This window comes from Rhipicephalus microplus, chromosome 3 (genome assembly GCF_043290135.1).
Source record: "Rhipicephalus microplus isolate Deutch F79 chromosome 3, USDA_Rmic, whole genome shotgun sequence".
NCBI classification, from domain to species: Eukaryota; Metazoa; Arthropoda; class Arachnida; order Ixodida; family Ixodidae; genus Rhipicephalus; species Rhipicephalus microplus.
Window position 1 is genome coordinate 112,946,402 of NC_134702.1, and position 17,142 is coordinate 112,963,543.

Here is a 17,142-nt window from a genome sequence, read left to right on the forward strand (position 1 = left end):
AAGGCTCGGTCAAAACGAACGCAGTGCGCCATAAACATTATGCTATCATATTGTTTCAGTAAGCATACGAATCGACGAGTCTGTGTTCTCGCATAAGAGCCAGTGAAGTGCCAGCGAGAGCGACCGGTGGCTGTCGGTGAGGGGAGGCGTACATTTGGTGGAAGTGCTGCAAACGCGTCGCATCAATATTTGTCGCTTCTTGCGCGGACACCGTACACATTAAATAAGGCTTTATTTAAGTTAAGTGATGCCACCATTGTGGTGTATTGTCATTTTTACTCGTCAAAATTGTGCATTCTGAAACTCAGAAGCGCCGATAACACTAGTACTGGCTCAGTGCTCGAACACGTGTTCGAAGGTCGTAGGTTCGAATCCTGCTCACGGCTGGTTATTTTCACCCACTTTTCTTTCTTCTTATTTACATTACATTTGTTCTAATAACTTTCTTTATACATTCCTTGGCATTATTGTCTGTTAGATCTCATTATGTTTTATCAAAACACCGAAAAACGAGCCCTTATGTATACACCTCTTACCCTTTATTATATATATATATATATATATATATATATATATATATATATATATATATATATATATATATATATATATATATATATGACTGAGAGATTTCCCCCTGCCATTTGCGAACGAACGAGTTGGTACGCTACTGAAGGAGGGCTCTGGAAATTTCGATCATCCGCTGCTCTCAGACGTGCACTGACGTCACGCAGCTCACGTACTTTGCTATAGATAGCCCCACAGTCATAATGTGGGTCAACTACGTTAAACAATTTAAAATTCGATTGAAGTAAAGACAAACCCTCACCGTGATCTTGCCTTGATCTGTGGGCCAACCGTAGGTAATGTAGAGGGTCGCACATAGGATGCAGAGCGTTAGCGATATCACAGTGAGCAAGCAGAAGTATGCCCTGGTCGATGTGTAACCATCTCGTTTACTCTGCTTGTCAGAACTCTCCTCGTCAGAAAGAAGGCGACTTCGAATGAATCTTGCCTGTAATAAGCATTTGTTTCGATCGGTCAAGGTTGCACAAGTAATCATTTTATATGTGCGCCCACATGCAGAACAAGATACACATGGCACCTTAAGCGTAGTATTTGAGTGAGTAGGCACTGCACTAGTAAACATTGGCCTAATTGAATAATTTGCGCCTTTTTCGATGGCCCGATTATTCATTGGGAGTCCTTTGTTCGCTGCCACAGACCACTTGACTCAAGAGCATCAGATTCAAAGAGCTTTCCACGTTCTTGAACATGCGTTCGTTTTCGTGGTGTGTCTTCGGCAAAGCTTACGCTGTTATCAACAATTTACTTCTTGCATGCCAGTACGTATGACGAGGATGTTAAGTTGCATATTTTCTACCGCGTTCAGAACGACAGTCCACAAATAGAAATTTATTTATTAGATGCCTTTAATCGTAGTGTGTAAGGAATATATTCCTACTGAAGGATTTTCCGAAAACGAAAGCCTTAGAAATATTTATCCAATGTGAAAGTTAACTGTAGGCGTCGTCTGCTGCGGGGTCATCGACATCGGAAGAGATGTAGCAAATCATGAGCACGTGAGCACGTCACCATGTTACCTTATTCCGATGTCACTGATGCTATAACATGCCCATCTGGCACGAATTATGATGCGCTGTCCACTACTGTGTCCAACTCGCACAGCATTTCTTCATGACACTGAATATTTCATTTCACAAGAAAAACGAAAAAATTTGCGTTTTTGTTTGAGTCTATTATCAACTCTCATTAGTAGCATGTCGAATATTTCATTTTTTGCAGTTAGTTGCGTTACATTTGACTTTAAAGTAAAAAGTCATCGGCTTCATATGCTTATGCAATTTGTTTTTCAATGAATTTACTTTCAGAAATGAAAAGTGGTACTTTCCCTTTCATTCTGAACCATAGCATACCGAAAGACCCGTCGGAAAGCGCACTGCCTATACCCAAAGGGTCGACCACAACCATATACAGCACAACGACGTTAAGCCTAGATATAACTACGCAGAACCCTCAATACGTCTATTAAGCCTTGCTTTCCGTTGGCCACAAATTCGTGGCCTACGGAAACGCAGCCACAGCCGCTGAAAGCGAATACGGGACGTTGCTATGACGCCATCACGTGACATCTTCACTAAGTGAAAACATAGACTGATCACGGAGGCAATATCAAACCACGAGGGGTGCAGAAATTTTCAGAAGAGGAGCAGGGAAGGATCAGTACGAGGACTAGGGAAAAAAAAGAAGACGGCATGCACATATAAATTGTGAGAGGTGTGTGCATAAAGGATCCTGCGAGTATTCAATTTTTTTGTAGTTATCACTGTAACTGATTTTACGATTTTGTTTTGATCTTGTTCTTGCTTAGTGTCTTTACGGTTGATTTTGACTACTTAGGCAAGGTTTCCTGAAAGAACACATTTGCAGTTTTTAAGTCGCGCTGTTATCTTTTATTCGAATAGCCAATTTTATCCACTATCATTGATCCCGAAATCTGCCCATATGCGGTCCCTCATGTAGTGCCTAACCTTCCTCCTTTCGAATAGAAATAAACGGCTACTTTTTATTCAAAGAATCAAAAATAGAGAAAAACTAATAAACTAATCATAGCTATTTCCTGCTTTCAAAAACTGGGGTCTTAGTATTAGCCTTTTTTTTCCACGGCAAGTAAGAAATTTCCAGGCGTTTCGTAAAATGCGGCTTTATAAACCATTTCTGCACTATGTGACCTAGTGCATTAAAAAATGGCCGTCACCTTCTGCAAACTGACGCAGTGCTTAAAATTCTGAAGTAAATAATACTGGCCTAAAGCAATCTCGATTACCATGTTGAGATGAGCACCTTAGAGTGTCGGCTTGTGGGCACGTCATGTCGCCGTAATGGTAAATGAAATTGTCAAATTGTGGTTAATAACAAATGTATAATTAGCCAAAACGGGCAAAGAGTATACATGATTACAGCTAATTCCAAAGAGAAATAACCTATATTTGATTGCACGACCGGAAATGTCTTAAATTCTGACGCACATGTGTTTTCATCTCACTTTTTACGTTTTTTTTTCGGTTTCGGGTTTGTAGGTCTTCTTTGCTCATGGCTAGACATTATGTCATGGTAAAAGTTTTGTAGTAGAGGGGTGAATATCTATACGAGCATTATGGTGAGATATTGGGGAGCAGGTGGTGGGTGCTTCATGGAGCTCAATTATTGACAAGTGGCCTTGTCTATTTCAAGGCTATAACCTTAAAAAAACAATACCATTCATCGAAACTTCGGCTCTGTAGCACCCACCCCTAGATTACAAATATATAATTGGAAGCTTTTATCTTCCACTTCTTGGCTTTCATAGGCGAGCGTTATTCACTCCACGTTCATTGCGTAAAATAAATAAAACGGCAATGCACCACTTAATGGTCAAGTAGTATGATTTTTCACAATAGTTCGCGTCTCTATAGGCCGCTACAACTTTGCGAAATGATCGCTATATAGGTCAATAGGTAAACTGGCTAATGGGTGATGTACCTAGACTAACACAATATTGATATGGCGGTAAAATTATTGCGAGATTTGAGGTAAATCACTCGTTTTCAGTCAATATTCTTTATTCGAAGTTGCAGGGAACGCAGAGCACGCATTTTAATTACTACACTAGCATAACGAGTGCTTTCATTTAATATACGCAAACTAAAGTCACTGCACGTTTGTTTCGTAAAGAAGTAGGAGTAGTGCGATTATTTTGAGGAAAGGTTCCGAAAGGTAGATCAGAAAAAAAATGTTTTATATTATTCGCCAAAAACATCGAGGGCAAGAACTTGTCTATCTTGAACGGGAGGAATTGAAATTGTTGTCTCACCCACTCGACGCTAAGGGAGCAATTGACCTAATTCAAAACTAAGGCCCGTACCACAAGTCACACTTTCAGTGCAAGAACAAAGTAGCGACTGCAATAGCAGCAAACTAAAATATTAAACCAAGTAGTGCTAGCAGCTGCCATCTTTATCATGCGTTATGGCATAACTTAACAAATTGCTGGCGTTAGGAAAAGTGTAGTGTTGCCTCCTCACGCACTCCTGGCTGGAAGAATTAAAGCAGCAGTGATGCCGACGCTGTTAGCGGGGACGCCACCTCCATAAGGTTCCAACGTAGAGCGATGAATAAACGCGAGTACAGTCTTCAGTGGTTTATCGCAAACTTTTCCCACAGGTTTATTACACAGAGCACCTCCATGACCCTTAGTCGTGAGATACAGAAGTATGAGTGCCAGTTAGGCACCATGTGGCATCCGTTCAACCAAAAACCAAGACGGAAGAGAAAATGAAATTTATACACAAAAAAAACCGCAAACTTAAGCGAGATGAGTGATCATTTCACTGTGCGCAGCTTCAACAACAACAAAAAAAAAGGTGCCCGCCTCTTACCACGGGGGGAACTCGAGTAAATGCGTCGCTTAGTGGTGGGGGTATCACGTGAATTTTCAGTCATCAGGTATGATTTTGGATTGCTTGAATGGTATTTTGTCTGTATTATTCTTATTTATTGAATAAATGTGAAGCATTGTAATAAACAAGTAGTGCGACGCTGATGAGCGATCCAGTGCCTACAAATATGGGGTGGCCAGTGAACGGTTGTGCCGCGCGAGCAGTTGGTTGTTACTAGAATCAATGAATGAGTGATTCTAGAGAAGAGAAAAAAGGCACCTAATTTCTGTCTGCCTCTTGAGCAACACGGCGCAGTGCCTTGTAGGGAAGGGGAAAAGGAAAAATAAAAAGAATAGTGGTAAGATATAAAGAAACAGGGCAGGCAATGACAGAAAAAGAAGATAGAAACATTGGGAGCTGGTCAAGAAGCCTGTGGACGGGGACCAACATGGCGAGAGCTGCACGGCGTCAAGAGGTCGTGAAGGGCAAACCGGTCGGCTGTCGGTAGCTATGCTGGCGTCGGAGGTGGTGGGTGACCCAACCGTTCAGCTTGAAATCCTACGAGTAACTTCATTTTTACTAGCGCTGCCTGCGTCAGCGTTGCGAGGCGAAAGAGGGGGGGGGGAGCGAACATTGCATGCACAAGATGCAAGCATGCGCAGCGAGTTGTCGACGCCTTCGCGATCACGTCTGGGCAAGAAAAGTACTAAGTTTGTACCCCAACATCCTAATTTTGACAGCAGCCGAGCACAGAATTTCTACCGAGGTTTCTACTAGAGCGCAGTTTCCACTGCATGACCCCGCATGGGTCCTTCTCGGAGCGGAAAAGGGCAGTCGTGTTTCATCGCCGTCTGAGCCGCAATCGTCCCCTCTCCTGTCGCACAAGGCACGCTTTCTCTTTTGTGGTCTTAGCACGAAAACTCACTGTAGGGCCGAAGCTGATGGTAACCGCAATGGCAACAATGCGCCTAACGGGTTCACGTAATATCTGTCACGACAAAATGTTGAACTAAACCACTGGTCGGTAGTACACTCAAAGCACACAAACTGTTAAACGAACTAGTGACAATAAACATGCAATTTACAGTACCATGGTCTGCCCAGGCCTGAAGAGGAGGCGCGTGGCCGTGATGCAAAGGTTCAGCCAACACAATGGCGCTGCAACGTTCGATTATGATTATAATGATGATGATTCTCCCACCCATCAGGGGCATTAGCCAAGAATTGAAGATATGAAATTTAAGGCCTTTATTGTGATACATAATTTTAACAAAAGGCGTATAAAGGAAACGTAAAAAAACGATGAGTGCAATAATTTCTTGTTGCCATTTCGACCAGACAAAATAGTATTCAACTTAAATGGAAATTGCAGTAATTTCGAACACGTTTAAAATTGATGTTTATAAATTGCCTATGAAAACCATATTAACAAATATAGGTTAGTGTTCTTTTTCACCTTCTCGTCTAGCTCATATTCTCTGTGAAAGATCGGCTTGATTGAAGCTGAGTGATCTTCCTCACTGAATTTGCAGACACCATAGAGGTTTGACCTAAACATCTGGTGTTAGAATAAAGATTATTGTGGCGAGTGAGTTACGAAAAGCGCCTTCTCACGAACGCTGGTTGCCCCAAAACAGCTCGAAATATTGAAAACAATATGTACCTTCAAAAGTACATCAATATAAAGATTGTCTTGTGTCATTCTCCATGTAGTAGTGGTGCCGAATTAACAATTTATTCTGAAGCCAACGGCTGTCATAAATATTGTGAGATGCATATTTGGCAATGAACTGTTGTCTTTGCGATCAAATAAAAGTCAGAGCATTTATCATACTATCAACATGCACTTCAGATCACTAAATTATTTATATTAGCCCAGTCCTATGCATTGGAAAAAGGATAGGTCATTGTCATATTTGTGTTGAGCAAGATGTTGGTAATGATGACGAATAAAACCTTCATGGGTTTATCTTGAAACATATCAAATGTATCTTACGCTATCACTCAGTGAACTTGATGAACAAAGCATTTAGGACAAACCTTTCGCCATATTCTCACGCGAGATTTCAGTAGTCGTGCCTCACCCTTTGCTTGTATCGTGCACCTATTTCATATTTGTACCTGGCGTTGCGCCCTCACTCGACTGATACTTCTAAAGCACTGGTTTTAAGCAGCCTTTTTAACATTGCAGGTTGTTCCCTCTTGTCGCTCGCTGTCTTTGTACATTCCGCAAATCCGTGAAATAATATAGTCTGCTTGTTGCATGTTAGAGAAACAGCTTGCATAGGGGGTAATGCCGTGTCAAGAAAAATGGCCTGAATGCAGGGTTACTATTGAAATAATAAAGAACTCATATAAATGGGTGAATGCTTATCGAGTCCAATGAAAAGGCACGAGGACTTTGATACTGGAGTTTTCAAACACGTCATAAAAATATGAATGTCGTACTGGAACATACCACTGATCTTCTTTTTCTTCTATTCTTTGTCCATCTTTTTCCATCTTGCCTGAATTTCTCATGTTCTTTTTCCTTATTTCTCTGCTATTACTTGCTCCGTATTCTCCTCTCTTCCCTCTCGCTGACACCCCTTTCGTGTCCTCATGGTTTTTCTTCCATGCAAGCTTATACTTGTTGGGGCGTAGTGAAACTGCACGCACAAAAAGAGAGAATTTTGAATTTGCACATTTAGACATTTTATTGTACCACAAATATTTATGTCGAAGTTAGAGAAATTAGTCTCAATATGTCGTTGGAGTGTGAAATTGGATACATACCGATACTAGTAAAAAGGAATAATATTATTTGCTTATTTTCTCATTGAGTCATAATATAGAAATAAAGTCTAAGGATGTGGTCCCAATGGCATTATTAACAGCTGTTCATATCAAACGGTTTTTTCGGCAAAGTGTAAAAAATGACATGAGAGAAGATGATCGCATAAAAAAGCATACACGTTTGCGTAGAGGACCACATATTTATTGCCAGAAGTCGCACTTTTCTGGTGGATTCATAATGTCTCCGGTCACGCAGCCAAACGCCTTCGAGAACTCGGGCATGTTCATCAGGGGCACCATACACCGGGAGCGGTATGATGCATACATTGGCGCCAGGATGGTATGTTCTGCGCATAACTTCACACAGTGGGCAATGAAGAAAAGGCGTTCCGCCGAGGAGTTCCCGCCGACCAATGTTTGCGTCCGCTTTCGATGGGGTAAAGAAGAGAAGGCCTTGTAAGCAGTTCTGACACCCACGAAATCGGCCAAGTTCTCCGAGTCGACCGTGTCATCCACAGCCTGGCGGGCTTTTAGACGCGTCTGCAAAGGGAGATGCCGGGAAGCACTGCAAATGTCATTAAGTCGAGTGCCTCACAAGTCATACCCACGTGACCTACAAAACACCACCAAAAGCTCCACCTTTCTTAGATTCTCTGCATTTCTCATACTGTGTTTTCTCCAATAAATATTGTCTTATCTGCAATATTCTGCAGAATCACTCTTTATAGACCTAGAAAGTACTTCCCAGTTTAAAGTCAGCAGAGTTGTTTCCTTCTGGATTTCATTACCTTTCCTATAGGGACCGTATTTTTCTCCATGTCTTGACTTTTTATGAAACACGTGACTAAAGTCAGCCCAAGATATTAAGTCAATGAGGAGCTCGAGCTTTCCGGCTAAAACCTCTGATCTCGGCTTCAATGCAGTCCAAGACGTACAAAAGACAACGAAATCAGGTGATCGCGTAGGATAGTGATGTGATGAAAGCGGAATGAACGTGCGAGTGCATCGCAAACAGGGTGGGAGGCAATCGTAAGCATCTAATGACCTCCTTATTTCAACCAGTTCATGACCTCTCAAGTTACGTGACGCGCTCGTTCAATGCATTTTCAATGGTTCTATGAGACGTACCGTTAAGACATAAGCGCATAGTAGAACGAACAAGTTGTGCTACTATGCACTTATGTATGCTGATGCCAAGGATCTGTGGGATTTATAGGGGAGACGTCAAGAAGACAAAAAATAAAATCTTTTCAAATAACCAAAGCAGTGCTAAAATGAAATTTGCACAGATAAAGACGCTTCATAATAGAGTTAGTCATGCGTAGTAATAACAAAAAAACTTAGTGCATTCTTTCTATTGTATGATGTTACTCAAAAAGTTTTTATTGTAAATTACCCAAATTTAATGGATACAGCTGAATGTGGCTTGTGCCAGTGAAGCTTTTGCATAGGGCTGAATTGTGTGTAATGGGTAGCCTGCTTTAGAATACGAGGAATTATGCACCTGAAAAAATTTTTGAAATTTCCATCCACCTACTACGTGGTCTTAAGGGAACACGCGCAGCAACGCGTGTACTTTTGTAGTAGTTGGCCGGTTTTACACCATGACTAACTTATGATAACCACAAGCTATAACGGACAAATAAATTCTGCACTTTTACCGCGCATTATTAGTGCAATGTTATCTCTGTTATGAAACGTGTATATAGAACGCGCATGTTTTCAAAGCCTGAACATTATTTCTTGGCTTTTCAATGTAGAAGGAGCTACTTTAACCGCATTTATGAGCAGACACTTGGCTTTGTGGTAAAATGCTTGCTTGCAACGGATCTATTGATTGATTGATATGTGGGGTTTAACGTCCCAAAACCACCATATGATTATGAGAGACGTCGTAGTGAAAGGCTCCGGAAATTTCGATTACCCAGGGTTCTTTAACGTGAATCCAAATCTAAGCACAAGGGCCTACAACATTTCCGCCTCCATCGGAATTGCAGCCGCCGCCACCGGGATTTGAACGCGTGACCTGCGGGTCAGCAGCCGAGTATCTTAGTTACTAGACCTCCACGGCGGAGGTTGCTTGCGACGGACACAATCTGGTGTTGATGGCACTTACTACAAACATTTTATGATTTGTTTTATTTAGGTCTTTCTCGATGTGTTCACAACAGGAAACACCATTTTTTGGCTCACAACCAATGACGCCAAGACCGTTTTTTTTGTGAAACAATCTCTTTAACGTTCTTGTGTTTATATAAAGTGTTTCATTGCCTAAATGGAACAAACGTTCATTTCTCACATGGTTGTGAGTCTGCAAGCTTTAGGAGACCCTATCTGTAAGAGTTTTTTATTCCACAAACCTTCTGGCAGCAATCGTATCCCGGGCTCGGCAAGCGGTCACTGGTCGTCCACGTTCCAGGCGCAGATTATGTCCTTTCACGTCTCGGCGGAGAAGTTTCCGGGAGCAATGGGTTTGCCAGTGGCTTATTCCTTGCGCCACGGACACTAGAGCGGTGCATGCACCAGTGTATCCGGCGCATCGCAAACTGGGCAGTTCTAGGCGCAGAGCATCGGGTACGAGTGGTGTGAGAGGACGCGGAGGGTGAAAACAATCTGCGGGATGCGGTACTCTTTTTAGCCATCTTCGGGTGAGGCGGTATTGTTCGGCAACTTTGGGTAAGTTGTGATTGTTACGATATTTTCTTTGTTTCAGCTTCAAATTATCACGGTTCTTACGAAGTGGCGAGGGAGAATTCGTAGACGTGATGCCGCAGCTACGGGAGTGATCGATCTGTTTCTCTCGCGGCAGGGCAGGGGAATGCGTCCGTCCTCTATAGGCTTGACGGTTTCCACCGAGAGGTGGCCTCTCGTGCAGCGGGTCAACATAGATGGGGAGTCCGTGAGAACTAGAACCTCGTCTGTGTATCTAGTTGTGGCGAGTGTAGTCAGAACTTCTGCCATCTGGGCGTTCTGAACAGTGAACTTGGCACGCAGCAGATCTTTGCTTCTTGAGTCGACGACTCCTAATGTGTACACGTTGTCACTTGATATTTCGCCGTGTTGATATAGGCGATCGCGCCAGATGCTTTCTTCAGGTTGGCGACTCTAGCGAGCTCACGTTTCCGATGATGATCGGTACCCTGTATTGCGGTTGTTGAACGATGCTCAGTGTTTTTGTATGTACAGTGGTGTCTTGACTATGTGATTGAAGTGGTTAATGTAGGATTCTCCTTAGCCAAGACGTGCAAAGGCAGATTTGCAATTATGTTGGAGCTTCAGCTTCTACGTGTGGTTTGTGTGTTGTGCTTCGGCCCTCTCTTGCCCGTTGTTGTACAGGTCCATCCCGTAAATCTGAGTAGTTGAAGCAACGGGTGGTAGTGAAATGGTGAGCTTCGTAGCACTGCTAAACCTTATTTAACCCTTCAGTGTAATATGTCTGGAGTGTGCTGTACAATGTTTCCTGGTAGAGGATGCGCCCAGGGTATTATCTTTCATGAGGTTGTTGCATCGACTCGCTACTGCCCTTATAAGGTGTCTCAGTCGTGAAATCATGAATTGTAGCAAAGGGAGCGTGGAAGCACCTGATTCGTCTCAGTAGTGGTGCAACGTGACCAGGCGAAGTAACCCTGCATTCAGCATTTAGACTCCATTCAGGGTGACCCACGGGTTGAATCTTGAAATATTTGTGGTATTTCCATTAGGCAAGCCTTATGAATGAGTAAATACTGCGCAGTTCAAGGGGACCCAGCGAACACCGCAACAGTTGAGGTATCTCTCCATAACTTCAATGGCTCTAGAAGGCTGTCTTTTTTTCGTTTTACAAAGGTAATGCCTTGCGTTGACTATGTAGATGTCGTATAGCAGTACTCGAATAGTTTCGGGAAGTTGGGAAATCTTTCGAAGCGCTACGTCGCATAAGAGGGGTGACACGACGGAGCTTTGCGACGTGCCCTTGTTTTGTTCGTAAATGAATGTAAAAAAGTACAATGCACTATCGACAACTCGAATGCTGATTCCATGCAATAGAGTGGTTCAACTGATAAACCGAGTGGCCTAACAGGAGCTGTGACGAGTGATGTCTTTGACTGGCCCCTTACATAAGGTACGCGAGAGAAGAAATCTGGTGGTGGTATGCAATGACTGCGATGATGTAGGTAATGAAGTCGGAGATTTTTGCCATATTGGTAGATACATCAGTAGCACAACTATTTCAATGTCGTGACATACCCTAAACGGTGAACGTCTTGAAGATGGTACTGCGTTAATCAATGCGTATATTTACATACATTTACTCACGGCAGCTCTGTGTGATCGTCGTAGACACAGCGCCCTCTTTGTGTATTCTCGTTTGAAAGCGGCTGACCTCCAGTTTGACCACTTCGCATTCTCGTCATATTCTATACCTGCCACGTCGTATGCGTGCATCATCTCGTGGCCGATAATCTGGAATTACACAATATTCGTAAGAAATAAGCATCAGTGCATATAAGCACAATAAAAAGCACTTGTTTTTTACCGCAAAGCATAGCGACGCTCTGAACCATTCTGATGCGCTGTTTTCCAAAAATTTCATTACACAAGAAAAGCTACTTAAGTGTTACATTGATATGTCTATTTTGCGTAAATTTGTCGACTTTTCAAGGCCCGTGGTGGCAAAAAAGAAGTCTTGCCTATCTGTATAGGTTTTGGCTACTTCTTGTATTCTCAATTTGAAGAAAATTATCAATATTGATTTTACGTCAAAGCTACTGGTTTTATATATGTGCTCTTACACCATGGAGGCGACATATTGCCATCGTCGCTGACAAAGAGAGAGCGAAAACAGGCGTTTATCTCCTCTACAATGGAGGCACGCCAGTGTTTAGGCTTAATCGTCTCTTCCTCCGTCTCTAAAGATAAACTGGTGTGCGCAAATAAAAACAATCACACTATAAAAGATGAGACAGGAACAGACGCTTGTTCCTAGCTCATCTTTTTTATATCCTTGTCTTTCTTTGGGCACAACGGTTTACCATTATATGTGTACCATCTCACCCAGCTCTCAGTTTTACTGAACTACTCCTTCCGCCTTACACCAACGAAACTGTCAGATTTAAATAAAGTCGATTTATTCATTCATTCTTGCATTTCGTAAAAATACTCCAGGATGTGTGGGTGGGATCCTGGGAGAGCTCCTGTGAGCATCCTAATTTCGCAGGACACGCAATGCTCAACATGGATATGAACTATATTAAAGTGAATAGGATAACAGAAAGCACTCCACTCGCGGAAAGTGTAAACAGCATGGCCGACCAACGGTCTGAGATAATTTTTTTTTTTAGATTTAGACAGAATGGGTTTTGGAAATATAAATTTTCCCAAATTCATCATTACGCGAGAAATAATCTTTAAGGTTGCTACAATGTATGGTTCATTTCCACGAAAATTCATTTCAGCACAGTCAATACAATTATTTTCATTTTCAAACAAGGCTGTAGCAAAAGTTCACTAAAGAAGTAACCGCACAAGCACCGCGCACAGATGGTTAACGAGTGAAGCTATAACGTACGACCAAAGGCGGACTCGAACGTTGTAGCCGAAGTGAAAGAGCCGTTGGATAAATTGTCGCAGATACCGGGCGTTGGCCTCCGTAGACGTGTTTCACACTATTGACACGTTTACGGTGTTCCGTCAGCAAAGCCGCTTTCTCGTCTCGTCGTGATTGCTCGCGCAGCCTGTGTTTTGTCTCTCGAGTTGGCTTGGCGCCCGAGTTATATGCATCCGAACGCAACAGGTCCTTGCGTTCCGCTTCATGATTTAGTGTGCCCTGGGAAGCTTCCGGACCTACTGTACGCAGTTGCTGCTTGCGCGCGGTCACCCCCATCTGTACTTGTGCCCGGAGTGCAGCATCGGACTGGCGAGAACGAATTGCCTTAAGGTTTTAGTGTAGGCGCTGTTCTTTTGACACTTGACTGCTGTTCGAGCGGCCGTATGATCCGGGGTCGACTTGTGCGGAAGTTAGTTTTCACTTCTCTAGTTGTGGTTAATATTAAGTGTAACCGAAATTCGGGCTATTCAAATACTAGTTTATTCCTTCATACATGTGGTAGTTGCAGGGTGAAATTACTGCGTGCGATCTCGGCCGGCTAGGCGACATAGCTGCGATGATACGATTGTCACTGATGGCACAGCTCATGGTGCGCGTGCTTTTGTACTTCGTACAAGGAAACGTCTTTTACGGCGCAGCCAAAGGCACACAGTTGTCTACGCTGCATAGAACAACGTAAAAGACGGTGAAACCGGTTGAGACTACTCTCGACACATGCAGCTAACATTTTCTTTCTTTCTCTGGCACACAAACAGCTTTCACTATAAAAAATTGGCCGCGTATCTGCTTGTTACACCGCTAATGTCGTCGAAAGACGATATTCTTGCGTCTGGAGTTAGTGAACAAAACGTTTATTTGATGTTCTGCACAAGAAAATCGGTGAATGGTTTTCTGGAGACGCTGCGTTAGAGTGCCTCGAGCATGCAGCGGAGGCAAACGAACGCATCAAGTCACGTCGCACGTGAGACATGAGCGCTATCTGACAATTATCCTTGAAAGCGGGGCGCGCACCGTGCGTGTCCGTCTCTGAGGTGATACGGTGTAGAACGCAAGGCGACGCGTATAGGTGCCACCACCATGTCGTCTTAGCAAAGCGTTGGAAACACTTGCCGTTTACTGCTAGCGTTGCATGGCCAGCGCAGCGTTATAAAGGCTACAATCCTTAAAATACTCATGTATGCCTGTTATAGTAAAAAATACACATACATAATATTGACGCAAGATAGGCTGGCAACTATAGTGGCCAGTATCTGAGGACAATAACGAAGTACTCTGTAGGCGCATGCTCTGGTGTTTGAGCTTTTGGACGTTGGTACCTAAACTAAACGCTCTGTTTCGTGCCTGCGTCTGTTTCGTCTCCAGTGACTAGAGCCACAGCATGGTTTGCTGCCTGAACGTGAGAGGCCTATGAACAAAACACCCCCTAATGTCGCAGCACAAACACCAAAGCACGCACCCACAGAACTGTTTTGTTATCATCCTCAGAGGCTAGCCACTATAGTTGCCAGACTAACTTGCGCCAATATTAACGTGTTGTTTTGTGCCTCAGATATGCGCAATAATTGCTTTTTAATTGACAATCGCACAAGTATGAACACTGAACCTGGAGCAATATTGGTGGGCGCTGCGCATGGGGTCGGCCGTTTGGAGTATTGTTTGGTCACTTTGATGCTGTTTAGGGTACCGTTAAGCGCTGACAGACAGACAGACAGACAGACAGACAGACAGACAGACAGACAGATTGTATTGCAGACGGTGCTTATTTGGGAACTTCAAGAACGTGGCGAAAGAAAACAAATCCTGTTCAACATGTGCTAAAATTGTATGCAACAAGGATGGTACTAATATCTATAGTGTGGAACAAATCCCAACTGAGGTTATTTGCTTGGCGACTATACCTAATACTAGTAGAGGAACGGCGTTCATGTATGATTGTGCCGCTTCTGTCGAAGGACTTACCGATCCAAGGGTGCCATAATTTAGAGCCTCTGGGGCACGATAGTTATACAAAGGATGCGCGATGATGGCCGTCGGTATGACAATTGTATTTAGATTGGTTTCGTAACGTGCATTTACTTCTGTTTCATCGTAAAGCCACGTTGTCTGGTCAGACCACAAATAGTGTGTAGAAAGCGAGAGAGCCTTGATCCAGGTCGGAAAAAGGTTATCAGGTGGTACGTTTGGGTAAGATTCTGTGTAAAAAAGACATCGAGTATAACTATTTTAGGAATGGAATGATACGTGCACTTTCTTTGGTACAGCGTCCTTATCTGCGATTGACATGAAAGATAGGTAAAAAAAAAAACATCCATTTATTCAGCACGGCACAATCTTCCTCAAGTGCTCTTCTCGAACCTTGGACCTTGCAAGAAAGTCAGCGTAGCACTTCAATTGCTAAATGACGAGAACTGATCACTAGATGACACCGCAGCGCCACTCAGTAATCATTTGAGCTTTATTAAACTGATCACGTTATAGAGGCAGATAGACTGCCAGACAGGCAAACGCAGAAATATTTATAACAAGTAGTACTTCTAGTTTTTATAAAAACCCCGTGGTTTTACGTGCCAAAACTATGATATAATTATGCGGTACGCCGTACTGGACGACACCTGCTGTGTATAGGGCACAAAAGGTGTAGAGCATTCGACCAATCGGGGTCCTTCAACGCTGACTGAAATATGAAATATTTATTTTAACTTAACACAACTAGAATCAATACATGTTCATTAGGTTGGAGTAAAGTTTTGAGAATAATGAATGCGTTTGCCTTTCGGAAAATTTTTTCTCTAAATATAAATAAATGGACCGGATAAATTATCTCATTTATTAGAAAATTCGGCCTCTATGTCGTCCGGCGGCTCTCGCGCCACCGATTCGGCCCCATAAAACTTAGACCACAATGGCGTGTAAATATGCGAGGCTGGCCCGCCTATACTCACACAGAATTTATTATATCGTTTATCATAGGCGTGATATAAGTCCGCTCATCATGCTACGCCGTCAAGAACAGATAAGGAGACGTTCGTCGTACATATATACTAATATCTGGCATTTTACATCCAGAAATCGCAATATCATCATGAGAGACGCTGTAGTGGAGGTCTCCCTGAATTCTACCATCTATTGTTCTTCAACCTGTGCAGTCATCGCACAATACGGTGGTATTTAATATTTCGCCTCGGCCAAAATGCGACCTCCATGGCCAAGACCAAACCCTTGACCATCGTATTCGAGCACGCTAGCCACTGTTCCACTGAGGTGGGCTCACCATACATGAATGAAGTCTTAATATATAGCTCATTCGCTCAACAGACTAAACGCAACTGAAAACACGTGAACTGCTCATGTTAAGACTGAGTGCTCATTTAAAAAAATTCTGTAACCAAGAATAGGCGTTTTTATCATGCAAATAGGTGTTTGCGTATAAACCACTACCAATGGTCTCCTTACAAATGCGAGCGGTACCTCTGCATGATAGCGTCAAGCATATCACTCGAGCTAAGTTTGTTACTTACGTTGTGCAGTCTAGGTTACAAATGCAACACAAAAAATATATTTATATATATGATTTGCCGGAATTAGGCCACTAACTGCAACCGCATTTCCTCACTTATTCAAAGATGAAAAAAGCCCATTGCGCTGGTTGTCTAACAGATCTTTCACCAAAAATGTTCCGAAGACAGCCATAGTGAATAACCTATTCCATGTTCGCAGAAATGATTAAAACCGCTTGCTGGTGTGCAACTCATTGAAGTAATTAAAATGATCCAAAACGACTTCTCTTTTAGGTATATTGACACAATGAAATTTTTTTTACCTGTACCTGCTCGTACAGCACAATTTCATTAGTGAAAAACTGGAAATGGTTGCTAACATTTCTACTGTTTAAATGAAAAAAGAGGTCGTCTAGTTCTGTTAAAATCTGAAAAAAAAAGCTGTTCCTCCAATTTTGTTACCACGTTTTCTCTAACCACTTCGTATTGATAACTGTCCGAAATTATACTATTTTCCAACTTAGTTCATTTTATAATAATTTTTTTTGTTTCAGCACAAGGTGGCTTTCTCAAAATATAATCTCGTTAGATGCATTAAACACGCTCTACTCTCCACCTCATTTGCATACTTGAAAAATTATCTCTTGCTGACTGCGTACATCAAGGTTTTTAAAAATTTTCTTATGAGTTCTGACATTAACTCTTGCTTCACAAACTACATCAATGAAGTTTTGACGGTAACCATTCAAAGTAGATGAAATATTTCCAAACTAACCGATCGCGTTATCCTAGGTGGACATGATAGTTTTCGCCAAGCTCATTCGAGCTTTGCGTGAAATTCTAC